The following is a 26,933-nucleotide window of genomic DNA, read 5'->3' on the forward strand; positions in this document are numbered from 1 at the left end:
GGCGCCCGGGCCAGGGGGCGGTGACTCCCTGCGCGGACTCGGCGCCCCGCCGTGCGCGCCTCCTCCGCGGCCGCTGGGCGCCTGGGGACGCCGGGACAGCGGGACGCGAGCTGACCCCACCGGCTGCCCCTTCCCGCCTGGGGGCCGGTTGTCGCCGCTCCGCCCCGGTTCCTTGGAAGGCGCGTGCGAGGCGACCCTCGGTCGCATCCCTCGAACTTCTTCCTCTGCAGTCCGCGGCACGGTGGCACCTCCCGGATCCCGCCTGTGTCATCTCAGCCTGGCCTCTCGAGTGTATGAACTGAGGCACTCTGATCCGGGGTGGAGGAAAGGCAGAGATTCCACCTTGCATGGTTGACCCACAGGGTGGGAGACCAGTGTGGAAGTCTTCCTGAGGGGTGGCGGGGGCTGTCTATCCAGCAGACCGTGGCGGACCTTTCGCTCAAAGGGAAAAGCAAGGTTCCCTGAAACCTCTGCCTGATTTTCCTGCTGGTTCCATGGACTCTTGGGAGCTGCATCTTCCTGGTCGCTAGTTTAGTTCACTCGCAGATAAGCGAGGGAAGTAGGCGACTGGAGGGGACTGAGGGGGAAGCAAGCTCCGCTCCGCCATCTCCTGGAGGTGAGCGTGGGCCAAGGCACACTAGGAAATCCATTATGGGAACGAGGGGGCCTGTTGCCTCCGTCCTTAGCTGGAGGCCAGCCTGCGCCCCTTGGTGGGCGTCCAGGTGATAGCGGCCTTCATCTGCAGACAACTGCTGGAGCTGATTCTGGGGATACCTGGGGGGCGGGGTGCAGAGGCTTCTTCAGCACCTCCCCCTCTACCCCTACCGGTGGGCACTGGTTTAGATGAACTGGTTCCTGCGGTTTGGAGGCAGCTATGCTCGTTGGTTGACTTTGCTCATTCTTTTGCGATGGCATGGAGATAGGGCTGGGTAGGCAAGAGAAGGACGTTTAGATGAGGGGAGGATTGTTTTGCTGGGAAGGGGTGATAGTTTTAATTACTGAATAGAATTTGAAAACAGAATCACCTGGGAAGAAAGCCTGAGCGAGGGATTGTCTAGGTCAGGTTGGCCTGTGGGTATGTCTGTGGGGAACTGTCTCCATTAGTTAATTGAAGGAGTGGAGATAATGAGCTGAGCCAGCATTCCGTCTCTCTGCTCTTGACTGTGGAAGGGATGTGACTCTCTACTCCTGGGTTCTGCCTTAACTTCCCTGCTGTGCTGGACTGTGCCCTGGAACTGTGAGCCCAAACCCTCTCCTAAGCTGTTGTTGGTCAGGGTATTTCATAGCAACAGAAATGGAACTAAGACAGAAGAGATCTGCCAATCCCAGGTTGCAGTGGTCAAGTTGTCCCCACTGCTCCTTCACTCAAGGAAAGAGTGTTGGAGGTGGCTGAGAGCCAGCTGGGTTCCCCAAGACCCCCATTTCTCTTAAGACCTCTGGTAGTTGACAGGCAACCATCTGACCCTCTTTGCAAGCCCTGCACCTGCCTTCTTGACTCTGTCTCCTGGATGCTGTTCTCCTCTGCCTTTTCTCTCTACACCATCTCCATCCTGACCATTCTGGTCCCTGTTCAGGCTGTCATAATTAACTACCAGAGGTGGGGTGGGCTTAGTGATGGTGGTGGTGGTGGGTGGCTTCTGTACAATGGGAATTTATCTCATAGCTCTGGAGACTGTCTGAGGTCAGGGGCAGGGCAGGCATTGGGGAGGCCCTCTGGGCTTTGACCACGTTCAAGAAAGAGTGGGAGGGTGTTGTCCATGGGCTCCTCGAAAAGGGTCCAGATTTATGAGGGATCCACCTGCGGTAGAAACTTTCCAAAGGCCTCCTCTCCTCCTAATACTATCATATTGGGGATAGCACTTCCCCAATATGTGAATTTAGGGGATACATTCAGTCCATGGTACTTTTCCACTGGAGAGCCCTCCCCTTCCCAAATTAGTTCCCTTACATGAAAACCACATTCAATACATCCAAACAGCATAAAAGCCTTTACTTGTCCAAGCTTCATCCCTAAAGTCTCATTGAAATCAAGTGTGGAGGGCAAGATGGTTAGTGGCAGAGGGCCTGACATGCCCAAGTCCCTGGGATGGATGCCCATCTGTTGAGTAGGTTTCCCCTGAGACAGAAAACTTCCCTCTTGGAAGGAAGCTCAGTAAACAACAGGATGTTCTAAAGGAAGGCAAACAACTCAATAGCTTCAGGAAGTTCCTGAAAGACTGACCAGATTCACTAGGTTTCCTCCCTCCCCAAGCATATATAAGCCCCAGGGACTGCTGAGGGACTACTATACAAGCCAAACTGCCTGGAAAAGAGGCGCTCCAACCTATTGATCTGTCTGCAGGTTGTGCAGTGGGCTCCAGGTTTCCAGCTTTCATGAGCTGTCATCCATGCTGGGGTGGGCTTTTGGTGATGCAGCTGTCTTTGAATCATTTCTGCTCTAAGTAACCCCAATAAAAGTCATTGATTTGTCAAGTTGGACTTTGGTGGTGTCCTTACTTTGGTCTGTCATTGATTCCCCACCTAAGGGAATAGATGTTTGTTCACATCTCCCCAGAAACAGTGTCACGCAACATCATCCCTGAGACAAAAGAAAATCCAGCAACCATAAACTAAGTATGGGTAAGACTCAAGGTATAGCTTGAGGTAACATTACTCCCCAGCTGAGAACCTCTGGAGCCAAACAAGATATAAAAATACAAAGGTGGGACAGGTGGGGATCGATGCTCTCATTCCAAAATGAAAAAACAATGAAGAAAAGTGACAGGTCCCAAGTAAGAAGTCTTGTATGATGGTTAAGCTTCCTCATCAGCCTGACTAGATTTAGAATCACTGTGGAAACAAACCTTTGGGTGTGTCTAGGAGGGTCTTTCTAGAAGGGAAGACCTACCATCCCACGGTTGGGGTCCCCGGTTGGATAAAAAGGAAGAGGCTAGTTGAGCACCAGCATTCCTCTCTCCTGGCTTCCTGACTGGGTGCACTGTGACCAGGTGCCTCACACTCCTGCTACTTGACTTCCCCACCATGCTGGACCGCACCCTCAAACTGTGAACCCAAAGAAACCTTTCCCTCAAGTAGCTTTTGTCTAGAATTTTGTTACAGCATCAAGACTAAAACACCTAGTCAAGCAAATCCCATGAGTCTTGGGCACGGTCCTTTCTGGATTGCTGTGTTGCCTTACAAACCCACTGGAAAGGTGGTCCTACCTTGAGACCACCCAGTAATAATGTCACCTTGCTGTTTCATGGGTGGTGGTAATTTTTACTGTCAACATGGCACAACCTAGAGTCACTTGGGAAGAGGGAACCTTAATAGAGGAATTTCCCGGATTAGATTGGCCTGTGTCGTGTCTGTGAGGCATTAATTTCTTGATTAATGTTGAAGGGCCTGCCCACTATGGGCGGTGCCATCCCCAGGTAGGTGGGCCTGGACTTTCTTGATAAGAAAGTTAGCTGAGGATGAATCAGTGAGCAAGCCAATAAACAGCGTTCTTCCATGGTGGCTGCTTCAGTTCCTGCCTCCAGGTTCCTGCCTCGACTTCCCTCAGTGATGACTGTTACCTGGAAACGTAAGCCAAATTAACCTTTCCTCCCCAGTGCTTTTTTGATCATGGTGTTTATCATAGCAACAGAAATGAAACTAGGGCAGTGGGGCTGGCCCTTACTGTAGCTTTCTGTGGTCCTCACCCATGCCCTACCAGGGTTTTCCATGCCACAATTTGTGTGTGTGTGTGTGTGTGTGTGTGTGTGTGTGTGTGCCCTTAGAAATGGATGCATGTGGAAGTCAGAGGACAGCTGATGGTCGTGAGGTCTTTTCTCCCACCACATAGGACCTGGGGAATAAACTCAGGTTGTCAGGCTTGGTGACGAGGGCCCTTAGCCATTCAGCTATGTTGCCTGCCCTAAATTTAAAGTCAGTTGAGAAATATTTTTTAAAAAGCTACAGAAACTGATAGGGAAATATTGATGACACAGATGGAGAGAAAGAACATTTTAGAAGGAATTACTACCCCAGGTAGGTGGGCCTGGACTTTCTTGATAAGAAAGTTAGCGGAGGATGAATCAGTGAGCAAGCCAATAAACAGCGTTCTTCCATGGTGGCTGCTTCAGTTCCTGCCTCCAGGTTCCTGCCTCGACTTCCCTCAGTGATGACTGTTACCTGGAAACGTAAGCCAAATTAACCTTTCCTCCCCAGTGCTTTTTTGATCATGGTGTTTATCATAGCAACAGAAATGAAACTAGGGCAGTGGGGCTGGCCCTTACTGTGGCTTTCTGTGGTCCTCACCTATGCCCTACCAGGGTTTTCCATGCCACAATTTGTGTGTGTGTGTGTGTGTGTGTGTGTGTGTGTGTGCCCTTAGAAATGGAAGTGAAGGTAGATCCCCCCACCCCAGCTTGGGCACTCTGCCCTGATGCTCGCCAGAAGGCCAGGGAGATGCTAAGGGCTGGCTTCAAGGTCCATGCTTGCTTCCTGTCATGTGCTAAGGGCTTACTAAGCTCCCTAGATTCCCCAAAGCCCCTTAGAGAAGTCTCTTTCCTTGCTATCTGGACTATTAAAAACGTTTCCACACATAAAATAGATAAAAACAAAATCTCCCCTCAGCCTTAGCATTGCTCTCTGTCCTCTTTCTGAGCTAGGGGTTTAATGTGAAACACTGCCATTGGTGTTCTGTGACCTGAGGGCAACGACCAGACTCCTCTTGCAGTCCACAGCCTCCTCATGGCCCACACCCCGCTCTCTTCAGGCAGGTGGACACTGCCCTCTCTTCCAAGGCTCTGGCCTGTTCACACTTTCCTAGGCCCTGGGCTTCTCTAAAAACCATTCCCTTCCCCAGGACTTTGCCTGGTAATACCTTCCATCTGGAGGCTGTTCTCCACCAGGCCCTTTCCCCTTAATCACCAGCAGTGGCCTTCTAGCACTTTGATGCTCTATGAATCTGGGAAGAGCATTTCACAGGCAGTGAGCAAGGCTGGTTTGCATGGCTTTATCCCTTAAATCCAACATGATGCTAAATGAAAGCTGTCACCTTCATACTCTGCTGCACCAAAGAGACTTTGTGCAACTTTTCTAAAAATCTGAAAATACCAAAGTGAAATTACATACATTAACATGAATATAATAAAATCTTCCAGTTGAAAAATAAGCTAAAAATATCCTCCTAATTATAAAATCAGTTTAGAAAGTCACTGAGTTCTGAGGCATGTAACCTTAAGCTAGATTTCCCACGTTCTATCTTCTATCATATTTTAGTGCTTATTAGGAAAGCTATTATTAAAATCTCTGCCTCACTGACATTTTGCTCTGAATTGTTCACAAAATAAGGCACTGAGAAATAGTTCACGTATTTGTCCACAGCAGCACGTAGTAGGGTCTCTACATGTATTTGTGAATAATTTAATGGCATATTTTTATTTTTAAAATATTTTATTTATTATTTTTGTTTTATGTGTATGAGTGTTATGCCTGCACGTAGGTAAGGGCCCCCGTGTCGTGTGATGCCCATAGAGTTCAGAAGAGGGTGTCAGATCTCCTGAGACTGGAGTTATGGATGGGTGTTGGCCATTGTGTGGGTGCTGGGAACCAAACCTGGGTACTCTGCAAAAGCAGCCAGTGCTTGAGCCATCTCTCCAGTAACTCCAGCCGTCAGGCATCTTAGCTTATGTTTATCAACTTGCAGATCCAGGGAGAGAGTCTCTCAGAAGACAGAAGCTGAGACAGTGGAGTCTGATTCTTCTGTTTTTCAGAAGCATGACTGAAGCCTGAATGACAAGCCCAGGGTCTCTCAGGCAGCTCATGGCAGATTTGGAAGGACAGTATGATGTGAACTTGACACAACCTAGAGTCTCCTGGGAAGAGTCTCAGTGAGGGATTGTCTAGATCAGATTGGCCCATAGGCACATCTGGTGGGGCTTGTCTAGATTGCCTTAATTGATACGAGAAGACCCAGACTGAAAGGGAGGGGCACCATGCCCTGGTTTGGGGTCTTGGACTGTTTAAAAAAATCTACCTGAGCCAGGTGTGGTGGTGCACGCCTTTAATCCCAGCACTCAGGAGGCAGAGGCAGATGGATCTTTGTGAGTTCGAGGCCAGCCTGGTCTACATAGTGAGTTCCAGGATAGCTGGGGCTACAGGGAGACCCTGTCTCAAAAAGACATAAAAAATAAAAAATAAAAATCTACCTGCCTCTGCCTCCTGAGTGCTGGGACTAAAGGTGTGCGCCACCATGTCTGGCCCTGTGTGAGGATATTTTGTTATAGTAGCAGAAAGACAACTAGGATGCCTCTTATAATAAGTCAACACAATTTCTGTAGAATAAAGATCCATAATTTATTTTTCTATACAGGGAATTAAACCCAGGGCCTCTTGCATGCTAGGCAAGTACTTTACCACTGCACTTCCCAGCCCCAGGAGCTTCACATTTCTACACAGTTTTCAGAGTCACATAGGATGTTACCAGACTATCCCATCTCATAGGAAAATGCCTTGCAATTTTTTTGAAATGAAAATACATTCCTCAAATATATATTTCAAACTTCTCGAAATAGTCCGGATCCCTTTGAATCATCTGTCTCCTTTATCTATAAACGTAGAAGTTTATCTCTATTGCTTTCAAAAGAGACTTTACTGGTTTTGAAAATCAACAAGTTCAATTTAGCCAGACATCAGCAGTCGATATATAGAAGATATGACCTCAGGAGTGACTTAGAGCTCTGACACTGTGGAAGGAAGAAAAAGGGTAGGATGCTTGCTTGGGAGGAGACCCCAAAAGCTCAAATTGGTGGGTGGAAAGATGTCACCCTGTGGGACTTGGCCGTGTTTCCTTGTGCGTGCAGGAGCTCGAGGTGAAGCTGGCGCCTTGCTTTACATCATGGAGAAAATTTGTAAATGTGGGGTTGTTGCATGCCACGGAAATAAGTTCCAAGTAGAATTGGCCCAGTTCTGTACAGAGAATTCATCTTACCCCAAGAGAGGTCTGCCATTTGCCCAAGGGAAGTAAACGTTGAGCTGTTGGATGTCATGGCTGAAGAGTGTGTCTGCATACCTGAGGGCCCTGGGCCACCCCAGATAAAGAGGGGCTTTAGGGCACATGGTATGGATTCAGACTCCAGAGGGTAGAAAACTGAGGCAGTTACCTAAGCAGCCATCAAATCCACATGTCCCTTTCCCCACTAGAATACCAAACATTAAGGGCTCAGGTGAGTTTCTCAGGCTGACAATACGTAATTTGTATTGTCATTCATTGTGCAGGAAAGTCAGTGGTATCCCAGGCTCTAAGGGGGAAGAAAAGACAGTGGAGAGGTCTTGGCTCTCTCCTTCTCTCCCTCCCTCCCCTGGCTCCACCCTGCTGATCTCTTCCCTTTGCTGATTTGAATGTGTCCTTTCACAGTAGCCATCATGTGAGTTTAACAGCCATCAGTGGATTCTATGAGAGCTTCTAGCAACTTATTGAAACTAAGGATAGACTTGCAGACCCTTGGTGTCTTGTGGACTGCCTTTTGCTTTGATTTAAAGCACAGTGGCCACTTTACCTACCAGCCTCCCTTCCTGCTCTTTCCTCTCCTTTCATCTGTCCTAAATGCATCCACTAGGTGAAGTCTCCTCCAGCCTCACTCATTCCATACACCTGTTATCCTCAGTGATTCCCCAGTGTCCTGCTAGCAATTCACTGTGTCATGGTGTCAATGCCTAGCCCAGGGTGAGGACAGTGGGGCAATCCTGAGGGTTCCCACAGCCTCACCCCTAACTCTGTTGGCATATTCTGTTATCCCTGAACTTCTTGGGGATTAGTGTGAGTTGTAAATATGTCATTTTACAACCCTGGCCTTCAGCACATCTTTTGAGGAGTACCAAGATAGACTGAGTCAGTAAACACAGGGAAAGAGTCAGTGTGTGTGTGTGTGTGTGTGTGTGTGTGTGTGTGTGTGTGTGTGTGTGTTTGTGTGTGTTGTAGGGCCCACAGTTCCTTCAGGTTTTCTTCTAAGGTGTAGTATCAGTGGTCTTTCCCACTGTATGTTGGACTTCTTTGTCCAAAGGCTTGTTTAGCTGACCTCACTGGGAACAACTTGCTGGCTTTTGGGATGGATGCTTCCAGCTTGAGGGAGGTAGTCATGGTTTGTCGTGGTAAGCTTTCAAACACTTGGTATTTCTGTGGAGGGAAGGGTGTTTGTTTGTGTTTTTGTCCTTTCTTAACATGGTTGCTATGGTGGACGTTTGTGCTTTTGGCTAAATAGGGGAAAGGCCAGAGGGATGAGGAGATGTGAACAAACCCTTGCCTCGCTTAGGGAGATCTGAAGCACTGGATGGGCTTCAGTGACTGTGGAAAGCAGGCCCATAATCTTAGGGCTTCGTATTGCCATGGTGAGCACATTTCCTCAGTCAATAAGAGGATTTTGCTTTACTTCCACGCAGGGGAGGCGGGGTGGAAGATGTCACTTGACTGGCAAAATGTTGGATTATCAAGGCATCTTGATAGTTCGTGTGTCTTACGTGTCTTTAGAAGGCTCGATGAGATGTAGTGGTGCCTACATCTTCAATTATGAGATGTAGCCTTGATAGAAATGTATTTTCCAAAACAGGCTTTCCCCAAACTCATAAATGAGATGCTATAATCTTTGTGTGTGTATTTGAAACTGTAGAAATGAGGTCTGAGATAGGGGTTACTCTGGAATATTCCTAACCAAGATGTCTATACTATGTAGAGTATGGGGATTTTTGTCTATGGGTGATGTCATAGCTTTTGACCAACAGGAGCATGGTGAACCTAGAGCTGAGGAAGGAATGGATATTGTAATTTCTAGGACACATTGAGAATGAAATTTAGGAGTTGTCTAGGAGTATATAGTTTTTACTCTAGGTTATAATGTTTTTCTTTTTCTTTTGTCTTTTTGATACAGTGTCTCCCTGTAGCCCCGGCTGGCCTGGAACTCACTATGTAGACCAGGCTGGCCTTGAACTCACAAAGATCCACCTGCCTCCTCCTCCCAAGTGCTAGGATTAAAGGAATGCGCCACCATATCTGGTCATGTATTCTTAATTAGAATAGCCACTTCCCTCTACTTGGAGTAATTCATTAGAAATGTCCTATAAACTATATTTAAATCTAACTCAGACCCATGTTGCTGAGAGCACTCTGCAAACTATAGTTTCCTGTACAAAGTAGAAAGTGGAAGAACATGTTCACCATTGAAGTAACTGAACCTGGGTCTTCTGCAAGAGCAGCCAGTGCTTTTATCTGCTGAGCCGTCTGTCCAGCCCCCAACTAGGTTTTATTCAGTGCCGAGGACTGAACCCAGGGCTTCATGCATGCCTGGTTTCTTCTTACTGAGCTATGTATCAGCAAAGGTGAAAGGTGTAAGCGTGAAAAAAATGCTGTCTATGAATAAGCAAAGTAAACTTGAAAGAACGGCTTGTAGTTAAGAAAATCGAGAAGCTGTTCCTTGAAGATTGCAAGTAACTGAATTTTAGCTAACTCTTCTCCATAACAGGCCATGAGTTGCAGGATAATTTCTCATTTCCTTTGCGAACCTTATTTTTCTCATTTCCTATAATTTCTCATTTCCTTTCCCTACCTTATTTCCTTTGCCATGTCCTTACCATCCTGTTTTTGCTAAGTTACAGAACTGATTGCTCAAGGATTTAGAGTCTTGTGGAAAGATCAATATATATTTTTAATGTGTATGAGTGTTTTGCCTGCATGTATGTAAGTGCACCCATGTCATGCAATGCCCAGGGAGGCCAGAAGAGGGTAACAGAGTCCCCTGGAGTTAAAGATGATTATTAGCTGCCATGTTGATGCTGGAAACTGAACCTGGGACTTCTGCAAGAGCAGCCAGCACTCTTAACCACCGAGCCATCTCTCCAGTTCCAGATCATTATGTTTTTTTATGGAAAGCAGCCATTTTAGAAGATGTTAGAGACACAGGAAGGTGTACCATTCAAGATTTTAGGCCTCCTGTCCTTGCCTGGCCCTCATCAGGCTTACAAAATGATTTTTCCTCTGGAATTCAAAAGTTTTGCTTACTATCGATATTCCTATTTTGACGAATCTGATAAGGGACCTGGTGATGGCAGACAGCATAGAAGTTAGCACAAAATAACCAGATGTCACAGAGAAAGAATGTGGCATTTCAAAAACACGTCAGAAACACAGCAAAGAGTTTTTAAAAGTGCAGAGCCACTGGTCACCATAGCGTGGCAGGTGTCTCCTGTCTCTGGAAGGGTGGGAGTATGAATTGATCTAACCTTTCAGAGGGCTGTCCGGCAATACTGTACCATAAATCTGTGAATGTTAATGCTCGGCAGGGAGGATAGTCTATTTTTAGGAATATATCCCAATGACCTATTATGTCTGTGCAAAAAAAGAAAAAACCCACAACACAAGCTGCAAGAATATTTATTACAGTGCTATTTATAACACTGCAACATTTGGAGCCATGTGAATATCCATTTACAGAAGATTGTGTGTTTGTAGTGTATGTATGTGGGTGGGTGTGCATGTGTATGCAGGTGCCCATGCACACGTTTGCGAAGGTCAGAGGTCAATGTCAGATGTCTGCCTCAGTTGTTCCCTACCTTATTTTTTGAGACCCGATCTCTCACTGCACCTGGAGCTTGCTGGTCAGGCTAGACTGATGAGCCAGCAAACCACAGGAATCCCGTGTTGCCGTGCCTGGCTGTTCACATGGGTGATGAAGCTCTGAACACAGATCCTCATGCTCACCCAGCAGGCACTGTACCAACTATCCTCCACCCACCTGACTGCTTAAGTAGTGACATATCTCTCCTATGGGATACGGAGATGTTAAAATTATTTTAGAATAATATCTAATAATTTGAAAGGGTGTCTACAGATTATTTATTTATTTTTGATACAGGATCTCCCTGTAGCCCCAGCTAGCCTGGAGCTCACTATGTAAACCAGGGGTCTCGCTCTTATTGAGATCTGCCTGACTCTGCCTCCAAAGTGCTGGGATTAGGCATGCACCTCCATGGCAGTATCCCTATCAATCTACCTATCATCTATCCATCATCTATCATCTATCTATCTATCATCTATCCATCACCTATCTATTATGTATCTATCATCTATCATCTATCATCTATCTATCTATCTATCTATCTATCTATTTCCAGTTCACATAATCCAGTTTTAATATTAACAAAGCAGAAACTAGTGATTTTAAGCACAAGGTTAGCTTTAATAATCCAAGTGTTTTCTAATAGCTTATTTATTATTTTTATTTTATGTGTATGAATGTATTGCCTGCATGTATGTAAGTGCACCTGTGTCGTGCAATGCCACGGAGGTCAGAAGAGGGAGTCAGATTCTCCTGGAACTGGAGTTAAGGACGGTTTGCCATGTGGGTGCTCGGACTCAAACCCAGATCCTCTGCAAGAGCAGTCAGCTCTTAACCGCTGCACCATCTCTCTATCCCCTATCTTTTTAAATATTTTATTATTTTTATTTTATGCTCATGAGTACAATTATATGTATATAAGTACACTCATGTCACACAATGCCTGCAGAGGTCAGAAGAGGGTGTTGGATCCCCTGGAACTGGAGTTATGGATGATTATTAGCCAATATGCGGGTGCCGGGAATTGAACCTGGGTCCTCTGCAAGAATAGCCAGTGCTTTTAACCACTGAGTCATCTCTCCAGCCCCAGTGTCTATATATTTTTAAAAATCAAATAATCCGGCCTCTTTTTCTTTCTTTCTAGAGACATGTTCTTACTCTGTAGGCCTAGAGTTCACTATGCTGTCCAGTGTAGACTTGAATTTGGGATGATCCTTCTACCTCAGCCTCCCAAGTATTGCAATTATAAGCCTGAGTCACTAAAGTTGCCTGTTTGTAAGTCAGCTTTAGGCATGGAATTTTAAATATGCATATGTTCTTTTGAAAAGACTGACAGAGGGTCAGCAAGATGGCTCAGTGGAGAAGGGTACTTGCTGAGCAAACTGGTGACTGTGTTTGCAAAGTGGAAGGAGAAAGCCAACTTTAGAAAGCTGTATGAACACCATGGCACAAGCCACCCCATCACATGTGTGGTGTGTGCATACACAATAATAATGAAATAAAGAAATAATTGGGGTGGGGTCTGTCACTGAAAATATCGCACAGTACTTGTAGCTTGTTGGCTCGATTCTGAGGGAATCTTCCTCTTTTTACTCATGTGTTTGAAGTTTTTTCTACAATAAATGTGTCACTTACATAACAAGGGAAAAAAGTTACTTTAAAAGCAACATCAATCTTTCATTGTGCATAAATTTAGAGCATGAGTTGAAAGTGCTTTTAACCACAGGAGAGCCTGAGGAGCTGGCCAAGGGGGCGGGGCTGCTTAGCATTCTCCCACTTTACCTGGGAAAAATATCTCAATCTGTCACGTCCATCAATCTCTGAAAAAAACCCTTCAGTTTCCAGAAAATCACGAACCAAAATTTTACTGTGCGTTATCTCCTGGCATCCTTAACATTAAGGCACTTAACTGATACTCTAGGAAGAAAATAATCCCTTTTCCAGAAATTGTCCTTTTCTTTCCAAAAATCTTGGTGCAGGAGTCCTACTCAGAATACTGCTTCCATGGCAATGGAAGCTGCGGTCGGGCGCTGGGGGTACTCCCTACCTCCTGCAGGCCCTTCACCCCACCCCTGGCTCGGCTCCTTCCCACTCTCTTGGCAGATGCTTCCTCCTTACTCCCATCCCACTTTTCAGAAGAAGAGTTGGCTGGGCCTCTCTGATCGCTCTTGACTGGAAAGTTAAATTACTGTCCTACTGGACTGAACTTGGAGAGAGGGGTTGGCCTCACTGATTTCTGTCCCGGTTGCCAAGCAGGATACTTGGTATACCCCTGAGGTTCCTTGTGCATCTGCTGATTGATTTGCCAGCAAGAAGTGAGGCTGCATTCTTGGTTTCCTCCTTCCTACTCATCTCTTCCTCCAACTGACCAGGGGCTGCTGCCTTTCCTACTTTTAAAGCTGTGTCTCATTTTTTCCATGCAGGGAAGACTGCATGTTAAGTTCTTGCTGTTTCTCAAATGTTGCTCACTCTGGAATGGCTCTGATTTGTCACAGTCATGGCCCCTCTCTCTGTTTAGCTCAGGCTGAAAGGATGATCCTTAATAGCTCTCTCCTTTCTTTTTTGTGGGAGTCTCAGAGGAGGGTCTTTGACTGGGCAGAGACACACAGGCTTCCATGTGTTCCATTTGTTCTTAAAAATTAAAAGGGACTTCAACTGTCAGCAGCCAAGTGTTTCCTCTAAGTGATGAGCTCTTACCAGAAGAGGAGCAAGTCTGCTCCATGGGTGAGTAATAATAATGACAGTGTGGAATGGAAAAATCTCTTCCTTGGAGAGTACCTTAGAGTATGCCTGTCCCTTCCCCAGACAAACCCTGGATTCAGCCCTGTGCCCTTCCACCCTTCATGCCTGCCTCTTAAAGATAGAGAGCTCTGAATTCTCTTCTTTGCAATCCATTGTGATTACAGACGTAAAAGTCAGGGAAGCAGGCATTGGCCCAAATTTCTGTTGAGAGAATGAAATCATCCAAGCTCTTACAGAGGGAATTGAAGAAAAATTCCTGGAAGCGTGCATGTGTTTGCCTTTTGTCTCAGCTACTCTACTCTAGGATTTACTCGGAAGACGCAGCCCTGAAAAATGGGACAAAGTAATTCACTGGGCCATTATTTCTCAGAGCCGTATACTAGAAACAGCCTAAGTTTCCACCTAAGAATATTGGCTGGACAAACTGTGCTATAGTTTTACACAACCTGGTGAGGTGCAGATGTATTTCCAGGGTTAACTGATGAAGCAAGGCATGAAAGAACACATGTAGATACAGAGCAGGTGGAATGGCTCAGTGGGTAAAGACCTTTGCCACCAAGCCTGACAACGTGGGTTCAATCCCTGGGACCCACATGGTGGAAGGAGAAAACCTACTCCCAAGAGTTGTCCTCTGACCTCCACGTGGATGCTATGGCATGTGACTGTCCCTCTACCCCCACAGATAAATAAGAAAATGCAAAACATTTTAAAAAACCTCTTAGCTATGTAACCCCCACCACCACCACCACCAGAAAAGAAAGGAAATCACAGGAAAAAAGTGAAACTAATAAAAATGACTCCTTCCAGACAAAGACCTTCCCTGGTGTCCCTTTCTGTACAGTTTTGACTTGCAGGGTTTTTGTTTGTTTGTTTGTTTGTATTTTTTGAAGCAGAGACTCCCTGTAGCCCCAGCTGGCCTGGAACTCACTATGTAGACCAGGCTGGCCTTGAACTCACAGAGATCCACCTGCCTCTGCCTCCCAAATGCTGGGACTACAGGTGTGCACCACCACGCCCAGCTTGGGTTTTCTTTCTTCTTCTTTTTTTTTTTAATATGTTCACATAATTAAAGAAAACCTAAAAGTATAGGGAAACAAACCAATAAACAACATAATTGATGACCAAGCTGATAACACAGTCACCCAGGGAAAAATGAATTCAAACAGGACTGACGGTGAGACTCAGAGTGAGAGCACACACTTAGTACATGAGGCCTGTGCTCTATCTCTGCACCAACTAGCTAAATAAGTTAATTTGAATTTTTTTTTTTTTTGGTCATTTTGAGACAGAGTCTCCCTGTAGCTGCATCTGTCCTGGATTCACTATGGAGACCAGGCTGGCTTTGAACTCAGAGAGATCCCCCTGCCTCTGCCTCCTGAGTGCTGGGATTAAAGGTGTGTGCCACCACGCGCAGTTTGAATTTTTTAAACACAGCACTCTATACTATTGTTGAGATTCATCCTAGGACCAAAAAAGCAAATAATTTTTAAAGTTCACTAGTAGTGGGGTTGAACTGTGTCTCCTGAAAAACTATGTTTGAGACCTCACTCTGAGGCCCATGAGTGTGACTTGTCTGGAAATCGGAAATAGATCACTTGCAGATGCGATCAAGTTAAGATGAGAACATCCTGGGTTAGATGGTCCCAATTCACTAACTGATATCTTCATAAAACGACAGCCACAGTCACAGAAGGGACTCTGAATACAGCGGCAAAGATTGGAACGGCATCCATCAGCCAAGGAATGACGGTCACCAGCTACCAACTAGGTGCCTGGAGATGCAGGAACAGATGCTCCCCACAGCCTCCTGAGGGAACAGAGCCCTGGCATCACCTTGCTTTGGACTTAAGTCTCCAAGGTCAAGAGCACCAATTTCTGCTGTGTTGAGGCCACTGGTGTGTGGTTCTTGGTGACAGTAGCCCTAGGGGACCAATACAGTAGACAGGCTGTTGGTTCTGGTAGAATTGGTCTAAGATTGAAACGCTTTTACAAGTATTTGTAAGCTAGATCAGTAATCACCTTTAATACCAGTGAGGCTGAGGCAGGAGGAGCACCAGTTCCAGACCAGTCCGGGCTATGCAGTAGGACTTCTGTTTCTAAAACAGAAAGGTGTTGGTGTGGGGGAGAGAATGCTGTGCATTGACTATGAACACACAGCTCCTTCCTAGCTCTGTCTGCTGAAGTATTGTAGAAGTTATGACCTGCCAGCACCGACAAGCACAACCAGAATCCAAACCTTAAATTCTGAGTACCTTCCTCCATGAAAGTGGGCAACCTCACATCTGGAATGTAGTATGTAGAGGTGTATGGGAAACATCTTGCCATAGACAGGAAGAGACACAGGAAAGAGACATCATAGGACATTGCAGGGGATCCTAGTACCAGATTTGTGAGGTTTAGTATCAGGAAAACAGTAGTAATGAATTAAAACATGTTGCATTTAAAAAGTGAGTCCAGGGCTTGAGAGATGACTCAGTGGTTAGAAGCACTTGCTGTTCTTGCAGAGGACCCAGGTTTGAGTCCCAGGACCCACTTGGCAACTAACACCCATCCAGAATTACAGTTCTAAGAGATCTGACACTCTCTTCTGGCCTCTATGGGCATGGTGTACTCACATTACATGTAGGCCAAAAACTCATACACATAAAATAAAAATAAATAAAATTTAAAAGTAAAAAGAAGCCCAGCAGAATGGGACATGACTTTAGTTCCAGCACTTGGGAGGCTGTGAATTCGAGGCTAGCCTGGTCTACATAGTGAGTTCCAGGCCAGCTGGAGCTGCAAGGAGACCCCATCTCAAAAAGATCCCGTCTCAAAAATAAATAATAAACAAACTAAAAGAAAAAAATGAGTCTATAGTGATAAACTTAAAAACAAACAAAACAAAACAAAAAACAGACCAACAGGTACCACAGAGTTCATTTTAATGCAGACAAACAAAAACCCAGCTAACAAGTAGACGGAAAGTGAGAACATTAGCATCTTGCTGTCCCAACATCCTTGATTCAGGAAAAACCATTAATGGGTGTTAAAAGCCACTAAGTGAAGGGTTAGAGGGAAAAGGATGCTTACACACTATGGTTAACTTATTTGCTGCAAAGGACTGTACTTTTATGTTGGAGCAATCTAGATGCTTCCAAATCAACCAAATAATTGAGCCACACAAAAGGGACGTGTACATTACCCTGAGGCATTTCTGTCACCATTTAACCCAAATCTAACCCGACAGTGAGGCCTAATTCTGAAAGGCAATCATGGGAGGGAAAGAGCAAGTCGCACTGTCCAAGAGACACCAGCAAGGCAAAGTCACAGTGGAGCATGGCATGACATGGTAAACCCAGAAAAGAATGGCGAGGGGTGACGGTCTTTCAGATGACGCCAGGTCAAAGAGGGAAAGGGGTATAGCTCAGTGGCAGAGCACTCACCTAGGATGTACAAGGCCTGGGCCCAATCCTCAGCATCATAATAACAGCAATAAAAATCAGGACAGGCATGGTAGTGCACAGCTGTCATCTCAGTACTTGGGAGGCTGAATCAGTCTGAGGCCAACCTGGGCCATACAGTGAGACTTAAGACACACACACAAATGCACAAATGCACAAACACATACACACACACACCCTCTGTGAGGGTTGGAGTGGGTAGAGAGAACTCCAGCACACACAGTGGCTTGGTTATATCCTGAATTACAGTCCCAGCTATGAAGATGTCAGAGGACCATCAGCATTTGAGCCTCTCCAGGGTGTCAGCTCTACTGTGGAGTGGCTGTTGGTTTTCCTAGGTGTGGCAGAGCACCATGATTATGTATGGGCCGTTCTGATTAGAAGCTGTATGCTGGGTGTTTAGAGGTGAAGAACTAGGAGTCCTGTGATTTACTTTCATACAGTTCAGAGGAAATGAAGGAAAAGATAGAATCCAAATATGCAAGGGGTTGCCATTTTTGTCTAGACTGAGGCTATATGTGAGTTCAATGCACTAGTCTTTCAATTTCTCTATATATTTAAAAGTCCCTTCCTTCCTTCCTTCCTTCCTTCCTTCCTTCCTTCCTTCCTTCCTCCCTCCCTCCCCCCCTCCTTCCTTCCGGATTAACCTAGGGCCTCACATGCCAGACAAGTGCTGTGCCCCCAAGCTACATCCTCAGCCCTTTTTTGTTTCTTCACTTTTAATTTTGAATCAGGGACTCTCCATGTTTTCCAGACTGGCCTTGAACTTGCATGCAGCCTCTTCAGGTCTTGAATTTATGATCTCCCCGACTCAGTCTCTGAGTGGCTGGGATTATAGGTCTGTACTACCAGGCCTGGTTAAAAAGTTATGGTTTTTTTTTTGTTTCTGTTTTTTTTTTTTAAGTTGGGGAACTTGTGAGGAGGAACAGGGGTGGTAGGGAGACAGGAGGGTGGGGGTGAGAGTGACCATTGTGTACCTGTGTGAAATTGTCTAGGCTGTGAGGAGTGACACGCTGAGGATGGACAGCACAGTGATAAAGGAGTCAAAGGCAATACAAGTTTTGATTAATTAAAAAAAAGTTGGGAAAGCCTGACCTTGTAATCACAGCACTCAGGAAGCTGAGGCTGTAAGGAGTGACACGCTGAGGATGGACAGCACAGTGATAAAGGAGTCAAAGGCAAAACAAAGGTGACGGAGTTGCCAGTTACCCTGCCAAGTTCGGGCACTCTGGGCACCAGCGCCCCCGGAACGTGAGCCAAGTCCCCAGTGCCAGGTAAAGCCCAGTTCATAGTGGGTGCTCAAGGCTCACCCATCAGCTGACTGAATCAACTGTCAACATCTCAGTGCAGATCCTCCCTACCCGGCCACTGAACGTTTCATATACGCAGCCTCTTGATCCAAGATTAGAGTCATTTTTACTGCTGTTCTAAGTTCTGGTGTCACAGAAGTGTTAGTTTGTGCCCCATTGCCAGCCAGTGTCTTCCAGTGTTCTTTCTAGTCACAGAAAGTTGTTTCCAAAGTGCAAATTTGATCAATGAAATCAATGTCTTGCTTTTTAAATTATATATATTTAAAATATTTTATTATTTTATTTTATGTGTGTGAGTGTATTGCCTGCATGTATGTAAGTGCACCCATGTCATGCAATGCCTGCAGAGGTTAGAAGAGGGCATCAGATCCCCTGGAACTGGAGTTAACAGCCTTGTGGGTACTGAGAATTGAATCTGGGCCCTCTCTAAGAGTAGCCAGTGCTCTTAACTCCTGAGCTATCTCTCCATATATATATCTTTTTGAGAAAAGGTCTCCCTGTAGCCCTAGCTGGCCTGGAACTCACTATGTAAACCAGGCTGGCCTTGAACTAACAGAGAGCTGTCTACCTCTGTCTTCCAAGTGCTGGGATTAAAGGCATGCACCACACCAGTTCCTTGTATATGTTTTTTATTAATAAAATTGGTTTTAAAATGGTTTTATAATCTTCTTTTGTGAATAATCTTTTCATATCTTTTTCTGGTTGCAATTTTTAGGATGTTTATGTTTTTCTAACGGATTTGTAAACACAGTGTGTTGTGTCGTTTTTAAGGATATTTTACATTTATTTTCAACATGACCCACTTCCTAGGAGAGCAACTAACTTCTAAGGGTATGTGAATCAAGAAACAAAAGAGGGCTGGGTGTCGGGGTGCACAGCTTTAATCCCAGCACTCGGGAGGCAGAGGCAGGCGGATCTCTGTGAGTTCAAGGCCAGCCTGGTCTACATAATGAGTTCCAGGTCAACTGGGGCTATAGGGAGACCCTGTCTCAAAAAAAAAAAAAAAAGATTCTAAAGAGGGCCAAGCATGGTAACACATGCTGCCATCTTAGCACTTTGGAGGCTGGGTTGGGCGCATTGAGTTGAAGCCCAGACTGGCCCAGTTCCAGGCCAGCCTGGACTGCACAATGGGGGCTGCTGAATGCTGAACATGGGCTGGGGACCACATGTTCAGCACCATCTCTGTAACTCATCCTGAAGATGAGGAGGGAGGAGAGGGAGCCTCTTGTGGTCCAGTCCTACCATCACAGGTCCAGCAGGATGGGGAAGGGAACAGCAGGTCACGTCTGGAAAGTCACATCTCCACTGCCTGTCTTCTAGACTCTGTCACAGACTGTGATCTGGAATTGTCACTACCAATTCTAGACCTTGTCTGTCAAGTTCAGCCCTTTTCACTAATATGTGACTTCAGATGCTTTAGAAAAACACAAATGGAGGGACAGTGAATTTATACTCTGGCTGTTCAACAACTAAGTTATTCTACTGAACAACAATTGAGCATCCTCTATCTACAAAGTCCCAGCAGAAGGTCAGGCCACAGCCACCACAGGCGGCTGTTGTTGATTTTAGAAGCCTGTTACACAGAGGCCTCAAAATTCCATGAGGCTGATCTTTCCAACCAAGTATGCTCTGAAAGGCCTCTGTGGTCTTTACCATCAGAGGCCTGGTAAATACTTCTTGAAAAATGACTGGATCAATTATGTAGTTGAAGTTGTATGCTTATATTTTCATTGATTTAAAATTTATCTTCATTAATTATGGGAATGGAAGTATGTTTTTTAGAACCTGGTGACTGTTTCACGAGCAGGCAGATTTCAACACAGAGATCTTGAGCCAGGTTCCTGTGAGGTCCAAGCACAAGGGATTCAGAAAGGCAGAGCTCCCAGAAGCTGGTGAGGGATGAGGGGAGGCCCAGGTAGCATGCCATCCTGAGGTTCCAACCTCAGGGAGCACAGACTACCCCCTCAGAGTTCATCCCCACCAGCTTTGAAGATGTAGGTGGCAAGCCAGTAACTGCCTAAGTGCTGTGAGGAACTGGGGAGGGAAAGCCACAGGAAACCTAGGAACAGAGACCGGGGGAAGCAGTGCTCAGAGAGCTGTGGTGCCAGTGTTCTGCCAGGATGGCCTGCATACAAGGCATTGCCTTCTGTGATGGCTAATCTTTGATGTCAACTTGACCACCTGGGAAGAAGGAACCTCAACTGAAGAGTTTCCTTCATCCAACAGGCCATGGCCATCTCTGTGGGGCATTTTCTTGATTATTAATTGATGTAGGAGAACACAGTCCACTGTGCATGGTACCCTCCCCAGGCAGGTGGGCCTGGGCACAGAAAGGTAGCTGAGCAAGCCAGGGGGAGCAAGCCAGTAAGCAGTGTTCGTCCATGGTCTCTGCTTGAGTTCCCACCTCCAGGCTCCTGCCCTGGCCTCCCTTGATGATGGACTGTAGCTTGTAAGATGGTATAAACCCTTTCCTCCCCAAATTGCTTTTTTAAAAAATATTTTATTATTTTTATTTTATGTGTATGAGTGTATTGCCTGCATGCATGTGAGTGCACCCGTGTCGTGCAATGCCGCAGAGGTCAGAGGAGGGCTTAGGATTCCCGTGGAACTGGAGTTAAGGATGGTTTTTAGCCACCATGTGGGTGCAAGGAATCGAACCCGGGTCCTCTGCAAGAACAGTCAGTGCTCTTAACTGCTGAGCCATCTCTCCAGCCCCCCCAAGTTGCTTCTTTTTAAAAAAAATTTTTATGGAGATTTTTAAATTTCATACATTTCCTACTCAAGTCCAGACCCCCTTCCCCATTCCCCCCCACTGAACCCTATGAACTCTGCCATATATGCTGAATCCTGTTCATTCAGGTGTTTGTACCCAAATGTTCTACAGCATAAATGGGTCCACTGGAGTCTAGTCAGCCCATCCAGTCGTTGTACGCAAGTCATACTCTCCCTCACCCAGTAGCAATCAGTCTCAAATAGTTCTCAATTTAGTGCTGGCCCGCCACCTATTTCTCACCTCCCCTTTGTTTAATTGAGCTGACATGGGTCCCGAGCTTTTGATCATAGAGGTTATCACAGAAACAGCAAAGCAAACTAGTATTCCTTCTATTCCTGGTTTCTAGGAAATGCTCCCAACATATTGTTTGTTAATTGCTGTGTAAAAACAGCCCCAAGATGCAGCTCAGGGTGACAGTTACTCTCCCCGGTAGCTTCTGTGAGCCATGAACCAGTGGTTCTGACTCTTTTCTGAGCAAATGGGCAAGTTGCCAGCCAGGTCTGCAGGCTCCACCTCCAAGTTCATGTGCTTGCTGTTAACAGGAAGCCTCAGACACCTCAGCTCTCCTTACCACTGAGGGGGCCCTTCCCTGAACTGCTATGGGAGCACACACGCTGTCTATGAGGAGTCAGGGATCTGGCTAGGGTTGGTATGTTTGGGGATGCCATTACCAGAACAGTCACTAAGCCTGTCCCCTCTCATGGATGGCTGCTTTTTGGTGTGAACACTAGGCTGGAAGGCACTTGGGGACCCATTGAGGCTGACTCCAGAGTGATTCTTTAGGTTTTGCCAGAAAAATGATGAAGATAACCAGCCCCATTTTCTGGCAACACGCTAGGAGCAGGCTGTCCCTGTAGCCTCCTCAGAGGAGCTGTGAGCTGCCCTGCAAGGTCCCCTCTGAGGTCCTCTAGGAACCGGCCACCTACTATTTGATGCTCTGTCTCGAGAGAAGGAAGCCCCATTTCATTTCTTTTGCTCACACACACACTGGTTTTCTCCGGGCCAAGGCAAGAACGGCTTTTTCAGCACACACATGACCTTGCAACCCAGTAAGACTCAAATCCTGGCATGGTCATTAAACTTGACCAAAATAGAGCACACTATTATTCTATACCACAGAGTAGAGCTCTTAATTTAGAGGTTTGACAATTGCATGACAGGAAGTGTCAGGATTCAGGACTGACAGCGCCAATTACCCTTGTCAGAGATAGAAAAGGAAGCAGGAGGTTCACATTCCCTCTCAGGGGTCCATGTGCCCTGTGTGGGCTGAACTTAAGAAGCACCAGGGTGCCGAGGGCCACACCTACTACTCTGTCTCTGGTGGCCATCCCAGGATACTATTCAAGGGTGAAGTGAGAAATTCTGCTGTAGGTTCTTGTGCAGCAGGAAAAATGTGCTTGGTACATTGTAGCAGGCAGATCTGGGGATGCTGAGCTGCAGTGTTTCACAGCATCTCAGTAGAGACAATTCCATCAGAGGGGAGGGCTGGAGGGAAAGGCCCCCCCACAGCCCTGATGCCTGGTATGGTGCAGGGAGAGAACCCAAGTTCTCCAAAGGATGAGTGGGCTATGAAACCTTGGGGGGACTTAGCAGGGCTCCAGGGGAGGTGGGGAGGTGGTAGGGGTGAAATCTCAGGATGTGTATGCCTAGTGATTAAGGCAGATCTTTAAAAATAAAACCAGAAGGGCTGAAGAGATGGCTCAGAGAGTTAAGTGCTTGCTGCACAAGCATGGGGACCTGAGTTTGATCCCCTAGAGCCCCCAAAATGTCGGGTGTGATGACACATGCCTGGAATCCTGGTGCTCAGGAGGCAGAGACAGGAGGATCCCTGGAGCTTGCTGAACTCAGCCTAGCTGAATTGGTGAGCTCCGTGTTCAATGAGAGATGATGGGAAGCAATTGAGGAAGATACCCAACACTGACATCTGGCCTGCACATACTGCAGCCAGTAGGTCACCCTCAGCCACATACTGAGTTTGAGCCCAGCCCAAGCTGTTTAAGACCCTGTCTCAAAAAAAAAAAAAATCAAACTCATAACCAAAACCAACAATAAAGATAGAGCCAGAAGGGGGCTAGCTTCAGAGATTAAGAGCACTGGCTGCTCTTGGAGAGGACCTGGGTTTGGTTCCTAGCGCCCACATGTCAACCATCCATAACTCCAGTCCCAGGGAATCTGGCACTCTCTTCTGTCTGCCACAGGCATTTGGCATGACATGGGTGCACTTACATAATGCAGGCAAAATACTCATGCACATAAAATTTTAAAAAAGATCCAGCTGGGTGTGGTGGCGCACACCTTTAATCCCAGTATTTGGGAGGCAGAGGCAGGCGGATCTCTGTGAGTTCAAGGCCAGCCTGGTTTACATAGCGAGTTCCAGGCCAGCTGGGGGTCTACAGGGAGACCCTGTCTCCGAAAAAAAAAAAAGATAGAGCCAATGCAATCCAGAAATATGTGTGTAGCTTCAAGGGTGTGCACAAGAGCCATGCTAGTCTGAGTCATGGAGGCAACCCAGATTGCTCTGGCTTTAGGACCCCCTTACTGAGTGTACATCAGCGATGTGGTTAGAAGACTTGACCTGCTCTCTCTGTGCTCTTTTATGATCCCTCAAGCACACCACTTACAAAGTCAGCAGTATTTTACACAGTGGCATTCACTTGATTCTTTTGAGGACTGTTTTTTTCTGAACTTCCCAGTCTGAATGGGCAAGAGCAGTGAACCCTTGAATGGCACTGTGGAATCTGCCTGGTGACTGCTGAGTCTCCCAGCCTTCTGCCCACTACTCTTACAAAACCATCTCTGCTAACAAATGCTTTTGCTTCCAACACTACATTTGGGGAGTTTCTGTTTTCTGAGCCTGCTGTCTTCTTACTGCAAAGTGTTGGATACACGATCAATTGCCTTGATCAATCTACTTCTGATGAGTGTCTAGTGTACTGCCTGCCAATGCTGCCCTAATGGCTTTGATTTGAGCTGGCTGCTACTATATATCTAACATGCTAAGAAATTGAGTAAAAACCATAGGATGGTTGACATGCACCCTTTTCTTCAAGGTGGAAGATACAGAATTACAGACATTGACATAAATGTCTATGAAAATGTAAGAAGTGAGATAGAGTCCTTAGTATCCCTATAAGCCACTTAGGGGGACCTTCCAGACCTGGGATCTTCTCTCCACATCAGTTCTGTGTTCGCTCCAGGGTGTATGAAATCTCTTTCATGGGTATGTGTGATAATTAACATTGATTGTCAACTTGACAGGATCTAGAATCCCCTAGCAGACAAGCCTTTGGCCATGCTGGAAAGATTAGTTAGACTGGGTTAATTTAGGTGGGAAGACCCTCGCTGTGGACAGCTCCCTGCCATGGATTGGGGTCCTGGACTGAACAAAAAGGGGAAAGTGAGTTGAACACTAGCATTCACCGTTCTCTGTTTCTTGATTGTAGACATAGTATGACCAGCCCCTCCAGTTCCTGTCGCCATGCCGTCCCCGCCAGCATGGAGTGTACCCTCAAACTGTGAGCCAAATTTAATCTTTCCTTTCTTAAACTGGTTTTTGTCACAGCAGTGAGAAAAGTAATTCTTTTCAGTTTGAGATCTTGTGTTTTTTATGGCGTCTAGGTTTTGCACTTAGGAAGGCTGCCCCTTCGAACCTGGCATCTTTTAGACCGTTAGAGGGGTGGAACTGTTACTGGGTCTTCTGTGGCCTCCCCTGAGCACAGTTTCCCATGTGTTGTGTTCTGTCCACACACTTTCTGGTGTCAGAATCAGCCCCTCCTTTGTTGTTGTTGTTGTTTGTGTTTGGTTTTGAGAAGGGATTTTGTGTAGCCAAGGCTTGTCTCAAACTCACTATGTAGTCAATGATGACATTGAACTTCTGATCATCCTGGGATCACAGGGCTGCTCCACTCTGCCCAGTTTATGCAGTGCTGGGGATGGAATGTAGTGCTTTTGCACGCTAGGCAGGTACTCTACCATGGAGCCACTGCCTAGCCTGGATAATTATTATTAAATGGCAAAGGAGCAGACAAGTCCATGGGCAATGCCTTCCAGCCCTTCCCATTGGAGTCCTTGCATGTTCTGAGCCTCTGCCTGCTGGCCTCTGGTCTGGAATCTCTGACCAGCAGAGCCATGCCTGGTTGAAAGTAAAGACAGCTAGAGCGCTGCATCTACCTCCAGGGCCACACCTGAGATTGCACTAGACCTGGGGTCCACATATATAAGGTCTCATGAAAGGGGGCAAGCATGGCTCTTCAACTCCCAGAAGAGGAATAAAGATTAGAACTACTGAAAATAAGATATAGCCGTCAAAAGTATATGAAATTAGCTGCATAAACCATGAAACATAAGTCACAGCTCTATGTGTTCCAAGACAGTATAAAAATAGAAACTATTTCAGAGATAGAAAACCTAGCCTCTCTCTAGTCTCCACAGTCAAGGGCCCGAGATCCTCTGGATGCATTAGTGGCCTTTCTTGGAGGGCCACAGAATGGGGTGGTCCATGCGGGGCCCTCAACTGACATCCACATGGAGGCACGGCAAGGAAGAGATGGATTTGGATGCCCCTTGCTGAAGCACATGGTCTTTGTCTCAGCTGGGAGTCGAAGCATGGATTCTCTCTGAAGGTGGAGGCCTGCGAGTCCTTCTGCATCAGAATACTGCATCCCTGTGGCAGCCACAGGACCATTCCTCTGTCCTGGAGACTCTGTGACCAGGCTTACGAAAGCCTTAGTGTGCCCAGTCTTGGGCCATGTTGACCAGTCTGCACAAGTGTGTCTTCAAGAAGTCAGAGGGTTTCCAGGTCCCAGCGACTTTGGGAGTGTGCATGTGTGCATTTGGCAATCACCTGCGAGACCCATGCTAGGTGCTCTGGTGGGAATGACTCCTGGAAGTGTCCTGCCTTCCAGGAACCTGTAGTCAGTGCCCTCTAGGTCACCACAGTGAACAGCAAGAGCTGCCAGTCTGCACAGGTGTGTCTTCAAGAAGTCAGAGGGTTTCCAGGTCCCAGCGTCTTTGGGAGTGTGCATGTGTGCATTTGGCAATCACCTGCGAGACCCATGCTAGGTGCTCTGGTGGGAATGACTCCTAGAAGTGTCCTGCCTTCCAGGAACCTGTAGTCAGTGCCCTCTAGGTCACCACAGTGAACAGCAAGAGCTGATAGCTCTTCTAAGCTCCTGGATACGACATTGGGGATCTGAGGTCGGGGCTACTCGATGGAAACTCTTGCCTTTTGCTTTTCTTTGTTGTTTCTTTCAAATAAGCTTTAGGATGGGGCTGCCATGTGGGTGCTGGGAGTCAAAGCGCTCAGTGGTAGAGCACTTGCTTAGCACATACCAGGCCCTGAGTTCCGCCCCTCCATGGCCAATGAACAAACAAATAAATAAAAATTTAAAAATCTTTTTAAGATGGGTGTGGTAGCACATGCCTTTAATCCCAGCATTCAAGAGGCAGAGGCAGGTGGATCTCTGAGTTCAAAGCCAGTCTGGTCTACATAGTGAGTTCAAGGCCAAATGGGGCTACTGGGAGACCCTGTTTCAAAAAGACCAAAAAAAATCTTTTTAAAAAGGATCCAGCAGACAGCCTGAGAGGGTGGGTTCCAACCTCCATCAGGGTAGCGGCTCAGGAACCTAATAAAAATTAAGCTTTTTACTAGGCAAAATTTCAAACATACATGAATAGACTAAAAGTACACTGAACCCCACAAACACTCACCCTCAGCCCCAATAGTTCTGAGCCCAGGGCCTTTCTCTCTGCTCCCTGCCACTCCTTCCTCAGCCTCGTTTTTTGTTTTTTGTTTTTTGTTTTTTTTTGGTCTTTTTGAGACAGGGTCTCCCTGTAGCCCCAGCTGTCCTGGAACTCACTATGTAGACCAGGCTGGCCTTGAACTCACAGAGGCTGGGTTTTTTTAAAAAAATATTTTATTATTTTTATTTTATGTGTACATGTATTGCCTGCGTGTATGTGAGTGCACCCGTGTCGTACAATGCCTCGGAGGTCAGAAGATGGTATCAGATTCCCCTGGAACTGAAGATATGGATGGTTGTTAGCTGCCATGTGGGTGCTGGGAATTGAACCTGGGTCCTTTGCAAGAGCA

At 46.4% G+C, this 26,933-nt stretch overlaps 1 protein-coding gene across 1 annotated transcript in view; it reads right to left on the reverse strand.

Annotated features, from left to right (window-relative positions):
* The window catches only part of Ngef (neuronal guanine nucleotide exchange factor), a 115,263-nt gene that overhangs the window by 38,541 nt on the left and 49,789 nt on the right, over window positions 1-26,933 (reverse strand). The window lies entirely within an intron of this gene.

This window comes from Nannospalax galili, unplaced genomic scaffold (assembly GCF_000622305.1).
Source record: "Nannospalax galili isolate Female #2095 unplaced genomic scaffold, S.galili_v1.0 scaffold1138, whole genome shotgun sequence".
NCBI lineage: Eukaryota > Metazoa > Chordata > Mammalia > Rodentia > Spalacidae > Nannospalax > Nannospalax galili.